Genomic DNA, 14234 nt, shown 5'->3' with positions numbered 1-14234 from the left:
CTCCTAACATAGCTGAGGGGGTTTGGAAAACCTTCACGGATAAAGTGATATTTAAACTGAGACTTGAAAGATGAGTGGGAATTAGGGAAAAAGCTACAAAGAGCCTGGAATGAATGTCCTCCTAAGCATCTATCATTTATCAGAGTGCTTTCTGACGTCACGTAAGAGACATTTTCAACGAATGGCCCTTTGGACCAGCCATCCATCACTGCATCTTACCTGAAATAAATTCATCTAGCAATTTAACTACGACTAGTGATTAAATATGGCATGGAAAGAGCAAAGGGATATAAATATCTGACATGTTTGGCTCCATCTCAGCGTTATGTCTATGAAGAAGGATAAACCCAGGAAAAGCCTTGCCAGGGAAAATGTGAAGGCATCTCATCTTGGCAGTCAAGGACTTTTGAAATCATTGGCAACTATGTTTAATATGAACATGCAAACTTCATCTAAACTAATTCACCATACCCCAATTACATCCAAATTATCAAACTAAATTTAAAAATTGATGAAACTCTGACCTCAGGAGAGTCAAACATCTGATGATTAAAGTGTTTGCTGATGACCACTATGCCCTACTTTTCACCCTGGCGCATTCAAGTACATTGAGGCTCTATATAATTTCTTTAAGAAGAAAGTGAACATTTGACAATCTAGGTATTTTTTAAATTAATATCCAGTTTTAAGGCATTTTATTAAGCACAATATTTAAAAAATGTTTTTACTTCTAATACTTGTTCTGAACTGGCTTTCACTGGCTTTTGATTTCCTACCCAATGATTCTATTCCAGCAGTTTTCCCTTGATGATTCCCATCTTCACTGGCTTTATTCCATTTCTCTTAGACATGCTTTCTCCTTTCGTGGTGCCAGGCTGCTTTGTGGTCTTGTCTTTCTGGTGTATGCAATTCCTTCCTTCCATTCTTTGCCATAAATATTCTATTTGTTTGGGTTTTTTCCATGAATTTTCTCAGGATTCAGAATTTTCTGTATTCACTTCATTTTTTATCTTCTGGGTTTTTAGATCTCCATTTATATCTTCTTCAAACTAACTTGTCTGTTTGCTTTTTTACTTTATTGGCACAAGTAAATATTTTCCTTTTTTTTTTTAACCCCTGTTCTATATGTTACTTTGTATATTCAAATAAGCTGATAGCTGTACCACTGGAAAAGAAAATACCAATAGTGACATCATTCAAGACTGCTTAGAAATCATTAAGCTTCAGTGACTGGTAATAATTAGGGTATTTTCACATTCAACAATTTATATTTCAAAATTATATGTATTAATACATCTGTATATGCATGCACAAACAATATACACTTTAAAACCCCTGTGATGTACTAGGAAATTTAAAGATTTCTTCTTATCCATTATTTATGTCGATACTTACAGCGTAAAGCTTTGAGGAATAGGATCATGCATCTCATAGGAATCAGAGCCCAGAGGGGTTAAAGAACGTTCCCAAGCACCACAATCTCCTAAGTGGCAAAGCTATAATGCAAACCATAGAATTCTGCCTTTGTGACCAAGTATCTTTCTGCTTCTGTTACTGTCATCTATACTGTTATTGGCATCATTCTTCAGGTAATATATGATGAGATGCTTTGTATAAGTGCAAATGCTACATAAATTTTAACAAGAATATCAATAGCTTCCTGAGGGAAAACTATTTCATCTTTGACTTATAACTGGTGGCATGACATAAGGCATGTGGCATGTGTGGAAATGGAACAAGGATGCAAGAGGCAGAGGGTCCCCTTCGGAGTCAGCTTATGCTTGTGCCCTTTCAATGCTCGTCAAAGGGAACCCAAAAAAGAAGGAGCACAGTAACTCGGAGTGTAACTCATCTTTTCAGTGCTGCACATCTTTTAGATGCTCTTTCTTAACATCTCTGTAGATGAAGTCTTTGGGCATGATATGCCAGAAGTCATGTGCTCGAGGCACATGAACTTTTGCTATGTTTTGGATACTGCTCTTTCTGATTCTGGACTAAGCCTTTCTTAGATCTATTTGTCTGGCTCTTTACTCCTTAGAGTAGCTATCCTGTTGGAGTATAAAAGCCAGGCTGGGTAGTGGATGGAGGGGAAGAGCTGCATTCAATAGTTTGCATATGAAAGGCACACCCCTTGGGCAAGTTTGCTATCTGTGAGAACTGGTTAGCCACATTGGGTCTCTCCCTAGTCGGTGAGGCCCCAGCTGCCAGACCATCAAGAACACAGAAAATAAGAGAACGTAGTTAACATATACATTCCCAAATACTTGAGGCTCTGGAGGTGTATCAGGCTTTCCTTGGTCCTCGCTGCTGCCTCTAAACCACCTCTTCTTCATTCTTCAAAGCCTCCGTATGGCTTGCTACATAGGTGATCAGAAGTTTACACCCATTACTCCTCTTGGTGCTATCATTTGTCAGCCTCTTGGTTACTCGACCTCGTACTGATGAATTTGATTCTGTGACCATCTTTCTTTCCATTGCTACTATCCCTGTCATACCTCCGTCTTTGCAGTCCACACAGTGATTTATCTTTCATCCTGGCTTTTCTGACCACGTTCTCCTTTGCTCCAATAATCTTTTCTCTACCCGGGACATCAACTCACATTGCCTCACTCTAAATGTGGTTATCTTTTTGTAACATGGCCCAGCCACTTTCTACTTACATGACTTGAACAAGTTGCTTACTTTTTGTTCTGTAGTTTCTTCTGTAAAATGGCTGCATCTGTGCTTCCTGACTCTGAGAACTGCTGGGTAGTTTGAATGAACTCATGACTCTGAACCTCCTGGCATTTTGCCTGGCACATTGTAAGTAAGCAATAACAGTTACTATCATTTGAATTATTGTCACCACCTATAATATCTCCACTTTAAATATCCCACATCTCAACATCACTTTCTACTAATTTCAGCGAACTTACTCAAGTTCTCACCTATAACTAATTTAGTTCATTCCTTCTACCATTTTCCATCATTTATCACCCTCACATGTTCTTCCTCCCTTTCTTAACAAGCTTAGCTTCCATGATCCTCCTCAATAACCACTGCCCCACCAACATCCTTCCTTCTGTTCCTCCTCTTTCCCACAGTCATACTTGTCTGGAATTTCCAAACATCTACTTACTCCATACCACCCCCCTCCCCAGAGCAACTGAAATAGTCTGAGAAAAGTCACACAACCAGGATAACTGAATACATATTAAGCTTAAGACCACAAGTATGAAGCAGGCGTTTAGCAAAGCCATACACTCTTTCCATGCTGCCCTAGTCACTTCTCCTTCTCTCCCTTCTAGAATATCCAGTACCTCACCTCCTCTCACCATCAGATGTTGCCTGCACCTCATGCTTCATCCAGAATGCCTTTATTGTTATACCACCCAGAGTCAGTGCCCACACCTGCCTCCCTCCTGTTTCAGTGGAGTAAGTCACTGCCCCTGCCTAAGGCAACCTCTCCACTCTGTGCACTAGGTCCCTCCTTACTGTCCTGAGACCTAAATGCCTCCACTTATCTCCTCCTCAACTGCTTGAGAAGTGGCTTTTCCTCGATGTGCCCACAACCATCTTTCTCATCATTCAGATAAAAATTCAACTGTTAGCTACTCAGAAAGGTCTTTTCTGATACCCTAAAGAGCTTCCTCCATTACCCCCTATCACATTGCTTTATGTTCTTCATTGCTCTTATCAGGACCAGAAATTATCTTAGCCATTTTGTAGACTTCTTTTTTCAATCTCATTTGAATGAAAGTATGCTCTATAAAGACAAGGGATGCATCTCACTCCACTGTAACCCTTGCACCTTGAACAGTGCCTGGTACCCTGCAGGCACTTGGTGAATATTCTTTGAATAACTGGCCCAAGGGCTTCTGTTATTTCTATAGAACACACTATCTCTCCAGGGCAGACAATCCCAAGGAGAAATGGATGAGCATTTCTGGAGAAACACAGGAGGCTCTTTATTATGATAGAACTTGCCTAAGGGAGCAAGAAATGGTACCAGCAGTGCCACAATGAGGGAGAGAAGAATGGATCCCATGAAACTGAAACTACCTGGAGAAAGAGCTCAGAGTCTAAAAGATTACATTCGTAGATGGGCAGAGCTTGCATAGAAATAGTGTACATAAACAGTTTGCACACAGAGATGGTTTAAACTAACATATAAATGCCCTGGGATATTTCATTCCTAAAGAAATATTCACAGTGCTGCAAAGCAGGTTTTTTGCTGTAACCAACTGAAATATGGAGAGTTCCAGGGTCAGCTATGTGCCTTAACAAAGTGACCACTGGGATCTTCATTAACAGTGCTCATTTGACAGCATTATAGTAGAATAATTAAACAGAAATATTCCTTTGGATTTGAATTTGGCATAGAAAAGTTTGCCAGAACCAAATATTGTTCATCTAATATTTGATTTGCATAAGTGTCAAAATATGGCATTTTGGAGGACGCTATTTTCTCTTTTTTTAAGTTATTTATTTTGAGAGAGAGAGAACAAATGCACATCTGAGGGAGGAACAGAGAGAGATTGGGAGAGAGAGACAATAGCAAGAAGGCTCCACACTGTTAGTGCAGAGTCTGATGAGGGGCTCGAACTCACAAACCATGAGATCATGACCTGAGCGAAAATCAAGAGCCAGAGGCTTAACTGGCTGAGCCACCCAGGTGCCTCTGTATTTTCAGTTCATATAAGAATACTTTTTGGAGTTAATTTTTATAGAATACAATATATATAATTAATTAGCTTTATTCTCAAGTTAGATAAATAAAGGACATATGTGTCTTCTGCTATGATGGCTGAACTGTAATTTTACAATGTATTTCAGTTCCACTATTTTAAATATTCTTGCTTTATAGTTGTCATAAATATTTTAGCTATCAAAGAGGTAAAAAATTTGTTTACTAATTTTATGGAATAGGAAACATCTCATTATTTTTAAGAGTTCTGAAACATTGGTATATGTTTTGGTCTGGTTCTAGGGGAAGCATATTTCTAGTTTTTATTTTTATTCTCAGGATTTTAATGGAGGTAACTTCTTTTAATTTTGCAATAAATACCAATCAGGTGGATGGAGGAAAAATGAATAGATAGAAATGTGATACAACAAATAAATTAACAGTTTAAGGTAGAGTATAGATGATGGCTACGTGAGAGTTTGTTGTACAATTACTTGAACACCTCTATTAATTTAAAATTTTCATAATAAAACATCAAAAAACAAATTCCAACCAAACTAATCATCCACATGATATGCTGATTATCAGCAGAGATTTTTGGTTCTCTGCTGATTATGCCTTGCTTCAGGTATCATCGAATTAGTAGTTTAACCAAAAGTTAAAGAGAGAATGTATTTTCTAGTTAATGGAAATAAAACTTAATGATATAATTCTTGGTTGATATGGTTCTATTACTGGTTGGATTTTTAAGAGGAATAATATGTTGTGGGGTTTATGGGAAAAGAGAAATAACCATTTATTTGGAATTGATTTTACATCAGATCTTGTGTTAAATGGCTTTGTGTACATTCCCTTAATATACACAGCAAGTGAGATGGGTAAAGAGCTCACTATTTCATAGATGAAGAATGTGTGGCTCAGATACTAAGTGTGTTACTCAAGATCCCAGTTAGGAAGTGGCAAAGTTGGCCTTCAACCCAGGTTTGTTTGACTCAAAGTTGTACTCTTGAAAAGTACGTTAATACCTTGAGAGCCTTATTAAATTTATCCGTGTTATTTGATTCAGAATCTTAAAGATAGTAGAATAAGAAACCAGTCTATTTACAACCTTCTTTGTTTACAGAAAAGGAAATAATGTAAAATCATGCTGAGTAATGTATTCAAAGTCATACAGCCTGTTCGTGGCAAAACTAGGAAAGATTTAAATGGCCATTCCATTGTATCATAGTGCTATTTTAATATAAAATGCAAAAATAGAGGTGTAAATTAAATTCATCTGATTGTTTTCTTATGTGCCACATTGAGTCTAAAATCAGCAAGCTGTGTCTGCTTTGGGATGCCTGGATTTCTTATATCCATTTCAATTGTTGGTTTAGCTCATTAGTGCTAACCATTCCACTATTCCATTCAGGGATGGAAAGAAAAGAGCAGAAGAACAAGCAAGTAAATAATGCTTTTTGTTCCATATTATGGTTTTGCTATTTAAACACAGATGATATTATGTCATGAAAAATAGTGTCAATAATATATTTCAAGTTTTCATGGGATTTGTAATTTTCAATGGGCAAATTTAAATACAGGAGAAATTGACATTCTCTGGTAGGAGAATTCAGGAACACATTTCAAAGCAACCCCATGGCAAACATGTTACCAGGACCTCAACTATATTATAGATCAATTCTGATATGTGTTTGAATACTCTAGTATTGATTCCAAACTCACTAAACACTAAATCAAAATCCCAATAATATGGGTTTATTGATCTTCTGCCAAGATCTCTTAATAAACATGATATATTGGATTTTTGAAGAGGAATAAAGGAGAAAGAAACTCATAGAGACATCCAGAGAGAAACGGAGTTAGTCCAATCTCTTCTTGTTTTTAAGTGTCAGAGCTCCTAACTGGTGAATGTTATCTGTAGGACTAAGAGTTAGTAAAAGGTATACTCCACAAACATTCTCTGCAGGATCCAGCAACATGTTTATTCAACACCAAAGTTGGTGCAATGGAAGAAGAAGTCAAGGAGGATAATGTGAGCTTATTGTAGGAGGGAGTCAAGTGGTAGGTCTTAACGCCCTGCGAAGTTTATAGATGACAATGCATACATAGCTCCCTGCTGGTTTATGGCCACTTTAAAAAAAAAAATTTTTTTTTTAACGTTTATTTATTTTTGAGACAGAGAGAGACAGAGCATGAATGGTGGAAGGGCAGGGAAAGAGGGAGACACAGAATCGGAAGCAGCCTCCAGGCTCTGAGCCATCAGCCCAGAGCCTGACGCGGGACTTGAACTCACGGACCGCGAGATCGTGACCCGGGTGAATTCGGACCCTTAACCGACTGAGCCAACCAGGCGCCCCATATGGCCACTTTTAGAAGCCTAATGAATACTATTTACTTCTTCTGGATTCTCAAATATCTAAATTTTAGGACTTGTTGCCTTGTGCTGTGTTCACACATTTATGTACCTGTTTCGATGGTGAGGACCATGTCTGATCTGAAGCAGAAAACAGCCTAGAAGTCAATTGTTTGGATTCCAGGAAAAGATAGGGTTCAAATCATCCTCTGCTACTTACTAGATTGTGATACTGGCCAATGCACGTAATTGCTTTGTCACTATTGTCTTATCTTTATATACCTGTTTGTTAAGAGGATTAATGAATTAATATATGAGTAATGCTTAGAAGGGCACTTGATACATGGTAATATATAAGCTCTCAATAAAAGTAAGTATTCATTATTATTAATTGTATGTCTTCATACATGACTGTGAATGACACACTAATGAATTTTATTACTTTTATTTTGATTCAATAAAAACTATAATTTTTAATGATCACGTGCATTCACACTTCTCACAAATGCATACTTAAAGGGTAAACCAAGGCAGATCTATAATAAATATCACATTGAAAACACACAACTAGCAACCTGAAAAATACATGCATTTTTCAAAGGATGAGGAGATTTTAGTGCTAATTCTAAACAGATAAAGCATCTGTTTATCTTGGATAAGTCTTTTGACCTTTATAAGTCCTTCTTCCCCTCTCTGCAAAATAAACATATTAGGCCACATTATCCCTTCTTATTTAAATGTTTCTGACTCTCAGACAAAAGATAAAAATACAACAGTAATTGCTTTTGGGGTCCAATCTTCACACATAATATTCTACGTAAGGATTTGGCATATACCTTCAATTTCTCTTTCACAATTCATGTGTTCGAAATTTTTGTCCATCTGTTTGAGATCAGAAACTGTTAATTCATTTGTTCAATGACTATTTATTAAATATCTGCTAAGTGTAAGGCAACAAAACCTAGAAGTTCAGAGTAATTAAAACATAGTGTTTCTCTTCCATGAGATTACAGGCTAATATATGAGAGAGATATATAAACAAAGAGTTCAACAAATGTTGTAAATCCACATTCTACTGTCTGTATGGAGTACAATCAAAGTATAAAAGAGTGAGACTGTACTATGAGATGGCAGTGGTTAAGTAAAAGTTTCACAAAAGAGGTAAACACTGCTTCAATTTTGTCATTCTGATCAGTGTTTGACACTCCCCCCCCCCACACACAAAAGATTATTGTTGAGATACAATTGAGATACAATTGATAGCATTGTGTAAATTTAAGTTGTGTAATATGTTGATTTGACGCACTTATGAAATACACTTGCAGTGTTAGCTAACATCTCCATCACATCACATAGCTACCATTTCTTTTTGTAGTGGGAACATTTAGTGGAACTTTTAAAATAAGTGGAAGCTTAATACCCACTTACAAAAGATTGTCTTTACAGATATACATTATTAGATAAACTTAGATATATGGTTCATGCACGTGCTCATGGTTTCTTGTCAGTAGATGCACACATCACAGGACCCGGCCGATCACAGCATATTTCTCATTTCCAATTTATAGCATTGTCTATTAGAATTCACAAAAGGATGAATTACTCATCGAATTACTGTTACCTTATCCTCAAGGTGGCTGATATTGACAAGCTACCAAATAAACTTTCAGAGGATAGATGTGTGCTCGTAACATGCAGTGAAAGAAATATTTCATATCATCCTATGCAAGACTGAGAATGAAAACAAAAAAAATCCTCCTCATTATCAGTTAAAGTGTAGAGATGACGTGGCTCTTTAAAGATTGATGACACTTCAGGAAGGTGCACTACTGGATCCTGGATGTTAACTCAACCGTGAAAGGAATATGAGTAATTATTTCCCCAAAGCCAAATGTGACCCATGGTTATTCACTTCAACTTAATCTGTAGCTCTGTTACAGAATTTATATAGTTTATGCTATAAACTTTGTAGGACAAAACTATTCTTTATCTCATGAAACAGTGCTAGGAAGTGAGAAACTAACACTGAAGGAAGGCAAAATAGAGATTTTCTATATAATCCATTAGCAAATTCATCGTGATTGAAACTGAATAAATGGATGGGAAGAGAAAATAAGTTCAAAGTTTGAAAAGGCAACCTATTCAACACTTAAGCTCAGATTCCTTCCTAATGCGTACAATTAAACAAAATTGAGTCTTTGCTTTGAATTTCTAAAATTAGTATCTGGGACAAAAAGAAGTGAAAGGTCTTCAAAAGAAGACATCAGACCAAACACTGACTATATTTAGGAAACTGCATTTGGCAGAAGTCAGGGAGGGCGATATCTATAATCAAGAACTAAATAGACCAACAATGAATTCAGATAAAATTTCATTTTACTTGGTTCACTTGAGAATTGCCACTGGAAGACACATTACTGTCGGCATCTGGAAATTTAAAAATGGGATCATTTACGGAGTCTGATTTAGAAAGTAAAGTGATTCAGCTTTTGGAAGGGAGGGTGATGTGATGACTTCAGGACAAAAGATCATCTTTAGATGCATATCTTCTAAATTGACATCTAGAATCTTACTCACCAGTAACTCTTTGTTCTACATTTTAATTCAACATTTATTGAGTAGAGGTTCAAAACGTGTAATAATGACCAATGGATTCTATTGTCAATGATACAAGACACCTTGCATTCGATTGGACCTAACCTATATTTATTTGCACACACATTTTCCTTCGTACTGAATGTCATAATATGGAAAAAATAATCACATTTTAGTGAAAAGAAAAAAATGTCCTGAAAATCACTGTAGCTCATTCACTATGGGAAAGGTGGCTGCTTTTTTGGCATGAATCCATAGCTGCATGACCATGGGGATCTCCCTGGTAAAGAGGACACTCCCCATCCCTTGCTTCCTCTAATTCCCATTCCTTCTTCACTGTGAGCTGTGGTAAGGTGCTTGATGGAAGCAGGGAACACAGTAGAGGGCAGCAGGTAGCTGCCCTGTCCAACACTGGTCAGCAGCTCACTTCCAAGCCAGCACAAACCTAGTGGAATGGAGGGGCTGACCTGTTAGAGTCCTGTGCTCATTATCTCATATTCTCCCTCCACCTTTCTGCCCTTCTTGATAATGAAGAAACACCTCATTTCATAGACACACAGCAAACTAGAAACAAGAGGAGAAGAGAAAAGCCTGGGTTTGGCTGTAGCAACTGAACTGGACCAGAGCCAGCGTGAGGTGACCTAGGAAGGCGTGCCACTGATGTGGCAGATCATACTTGGCCTCCGCAAGCTGTTGAGCAATTCCTTGGACTCACGTCTGTGAACACTCATCCCATGCCAAACAATACTTTGCAGTGTTATTTTATCGTCTTTGCAACTACCAGCCTTGCACGGAGTCCACTGGAGATGCAGGTAGCAAAAAAGACCTGAGATCCCACTGCAGTCAATCCAGAAGCCGAGAGATAAGCCTGGATTTTACTAACTCAGCCTTGGCAGACCACATCAGAGCTGCCAAAAGGCTATGAACTGCTCTGAGTTCCTGTCTTTAAACTTGTCCTGTTTAGTTCAGCTCAGAAGCCAGGAATTTGTGAAGGTAAACATCTCTTATCCCATGGATAAACTGGATAATGCAATTTAAAATACAGATGTATGTTCTTCAGACAGACAAACAAAACTGCCCTGACATTCACGGGGCCATTTATCTATGTTGAAGTCAGTAGGCTGTAAGCACTATTAGTGATGTTGGGATTTGGGGACTATAGGTTTGGATCCCAAGTGACCAACAAGAACACAGGATGGGAGGTAAGACAATTGCTCTTATCTTTTGGGATCATTAGATAACTTGCATCCTTTCTCCTTCATGCTAAAATCTAGAGGGTAAATTTGTTCTTATGTGCTTTTTGTACAACACAGATAGCCCAGTTTATTTTTCATAACAAACAACGATGTACTCATCCTGGTTATTCAGTATTGTGATAAGCTGGGTTAACTAAGGTTAAAATTTTCATAAGATCAGCCCTTTAAGAAATTAGGATTGTGGGTCCAACACTTTAACTCCCTGAGTTCAAGATTAATAAAAATAACTTCATTACTGAATGGCATTCATAACCTGTGCATGCTTCTTGGTGGGTCACTGACTCGTAGTTCAGACTTTTTTATGCACTTAGCCTCAGCTATCCTTGGCTCTCCATTCTCAGAAAAACAGCAAAGGTTTTATCAAAAACCAGCCTATGGATTTCCAAATACAGGGCCCATAGAATGAACACTGAATAAAGAAAAAGGTAGTTTTGAGGAAAACACTCAAATATATTCTCAGGTGAAGCAACGTTTCAAGTGTTGTCTCTTGAAATGTTAGCAGAAATTGGGAGAACGCTTTCGTAAGCAACTTTTGTGTTCTGAGTCTTTGGCAGTACCAGCCATTTGACTAGGTCTTTGGTTTCTCTCCAGTAAACATTAATTAACATTAACTGACTCAGTGGGTTAAGCATCCGACTTGGGCTCAGGTCATGATCTCAATGGTTTGTGAGTTTGAGCCCCGCATCGGGCTCTGTGCTGACAGCTCAGAGCCTGGGGCCTGCTTCGGATTCTGTGTCTCCCTCTCTCTCTGCCCCTCCCCCACTTGTGCTCTGTGTCTCTCTGTCTATCAAAAATAAATAAACACATAAAAAATTTTAAAAAATTAACGGATTAGGAAGATGAGTAGTCTTAGCTGAATGATCACTTTCCATCTACCTTAATGTGTAAATTATGAAATAATACGCATTACATCAGTTTGCCAGTTCAAAAGTATGAACCTATTAACAAATTTTTAAAATTTTCAAATCACCAAGGGATGTTCTTTAATATTCCTTGTTCTTTCAAAATGTTTTAAAAGCACTTTGAAAAATCTAACTTTCAAACTTTGACTTTTATCCCAGTCAATTGTCCTCTGACCCAGTTACTGACAAATCACCTCCCCAGAGATCTTGTAGGAAGGTAATAGGTGGCTGTAGGCTGGTATCTTTGAACGAAGAATGAACTGGATGAATATGGTTAGACTGTAGGCTACCCAGACAGCTTTGTGGGTCTGTGATGTAAGCAAAGCTGGGGGATAGATGAAGGTGACTGCATTTTTCTTTAGTAAATAGAATATAGCAATTCCACTTACTGAAATCCCAAATACCTCTCTGGAGCTAGAGAGCTAATTCTCTATACAGTTGGCAATTTCATTGAAGTGAATTATGGAAACAAGATAGCCCTTAAGATAAGCAGGAAACTGTCATTGTGTCTAAGAATGGAAGGCGAAAAGCAGAGAAGGTCTTTCAAGAATCTACCAGCATAAAATTTCTTAGGAACAAGTAATTTATTTGAATTCCTCTGAGCTAAGAAAGCTGAGGGTAATTGAGACAGAAATGAAAAAAAAAATAATATTTTAAAAGCATCCCAGAAACATAATAATTAACAACAATAACAAAAATCCTGTAGCAACCAGGGTGGGCAGTCACTGTTCTGCCAGCCCTTCAAAAGTAAGATGAGAAGCCAAACACAGATTTCTGCTTTTCTGAAAGTTGCCCAGATGTAGACAAGAATAAAATTTTTAAAAAAACACAAAAGGCGGAACAATATGATCCCTTTACTCTTAATAATTCAGAAAATAAACAGAAATGATGGTAGCTTAGGCAAGCAAGAGAGACCTAAAATTTCAGTACTTTGTATAAAACCCAGAGACTGGGTGTGTTTTAACAAAGAAGCAATTCTAATTACAGTGGCTGTTAACCTTTTGGAAGCATTGGATTGCTCTGAGAATCTGGAGAAAGCTATACAACCTCTCTCCAAAAATAAACATATGTATCCATACACGATTTTGCATTCAGTTCATGAAATCTCACTGACAGTATAATTCTTTAGCAGATACAATAGATTAATATCTCCTGCTGTGCAGGCTAGCTTTTTAAATGAGTTTTGAAAATGCTTGAGAACATAGGGTCAGTCAAGGTTATTAGTGAGGGACAGTGATTAGCTGTGTCCCACAGATTTATTAGTGGCGGGTCATTCCCTCCTACCCTGCCCCAAAGAAAAACCAGATAAATAAGAGAAGACAACGGCATACCAAGAGTGGTGAATTCCAAATGCTCTCCAGTGTAAATTGGCACTTAAGCATGTGGACCCTTTTCTTCTATTTCTATTTATTGGCAGTTTTTGTTCCGATCATTAAGACCTTTGCACGATTATGTTGGTCTTATGTCTTTTACCTAAAACAGTTACCTGCCATGGCACGAAACTGTGTCTCCCAGCTCTGAAACAGTATTGTCTCAATCATAGTTTGCATTGGGAATGGTCTAGCTGTCTGGTTACATTCCCGAAGCAGGGGGAAGGGGCGGGGGAAAGAACCCTTCTGAAGCCAATGAGTTCCAGTCACTATAAGATAATAATCTGAAAGGGCAGAACACAATGACTGTCGTTCAGAGAAAAAGGAAGAGATGCACATTACAGATGGGAAATCGGTGAACAAGAGGAGAAGGTTTGAAACTTTATTTGGCAAATGTGAAACATATGTGGTGCCTAGAGCACAGATCCAGTTTCCTAGATGCAAATTTCATGGCAAAGCAGCAAAAGCCTTAAGAACCACTTAGTTTGTAACTGACTTAATACCCAGCCTCACTTTCCAGTTTTTCTGCTACGACATGCTCTTATGTAAAGCCAGAACACGCAGATCACTCAAATTCTCAGCACTAAAAGGTAGTGGGCCTGACTTGAGAGCTCCAGGGAATAATGCGTCTGGGCCGACATCAGCCTCCAAAGCCTTGAAAATATAAAATAGTTGATGGCTCATCTCTCGTATTAATAGAGTTCCTCCTGATGTAGTGGATTCTTGGTGAAAAGCAGAGAGAAATCCCCTAAAATAATCTGCTTAACCAGTTCAACACCAGTAGTTTGATTCTCCAAGTTTCTTTACCCTAAATAGCTAAATAAATAACAATGTAAAGTAGAAACACCAGTGGCTGATCCTACCCTCTCTACCTCCCTTACTTTGGCCAAATGGGAATGTTTGACGCCAGAAAGGAAACCGGGCCTGAGCATTTACCATTTGTAGACTGGTGAATAGATTCAGAACAGCCACGTAATAGAAATTTAAGTGAGAACGGCACGTTGGGGGCACAGAGTTCATGCTAAAACTAGTCCCAAAAGAGTTTTGCCTGTTTCTTTGATACTTTGTCAAATTAAAACCAAGATTTTCATT

The sequence above is a fragment of the Puma concolor genome, chromosome E4 (assembly GCF_028749965.1).
Source record: "Puma concolor isolate L17-30 chromosome E4, mPumCon1.1.hap2, whole genome shotgun sequence".
Classification (NCBI taxonomy): Eukaryota; Metazoa; Chordata; class Mammalia; order Carnivora; family Felidae; genus Puma; species Puma concolor.
Note: the sequence above shows the minus strand (reverse complement) of the source record.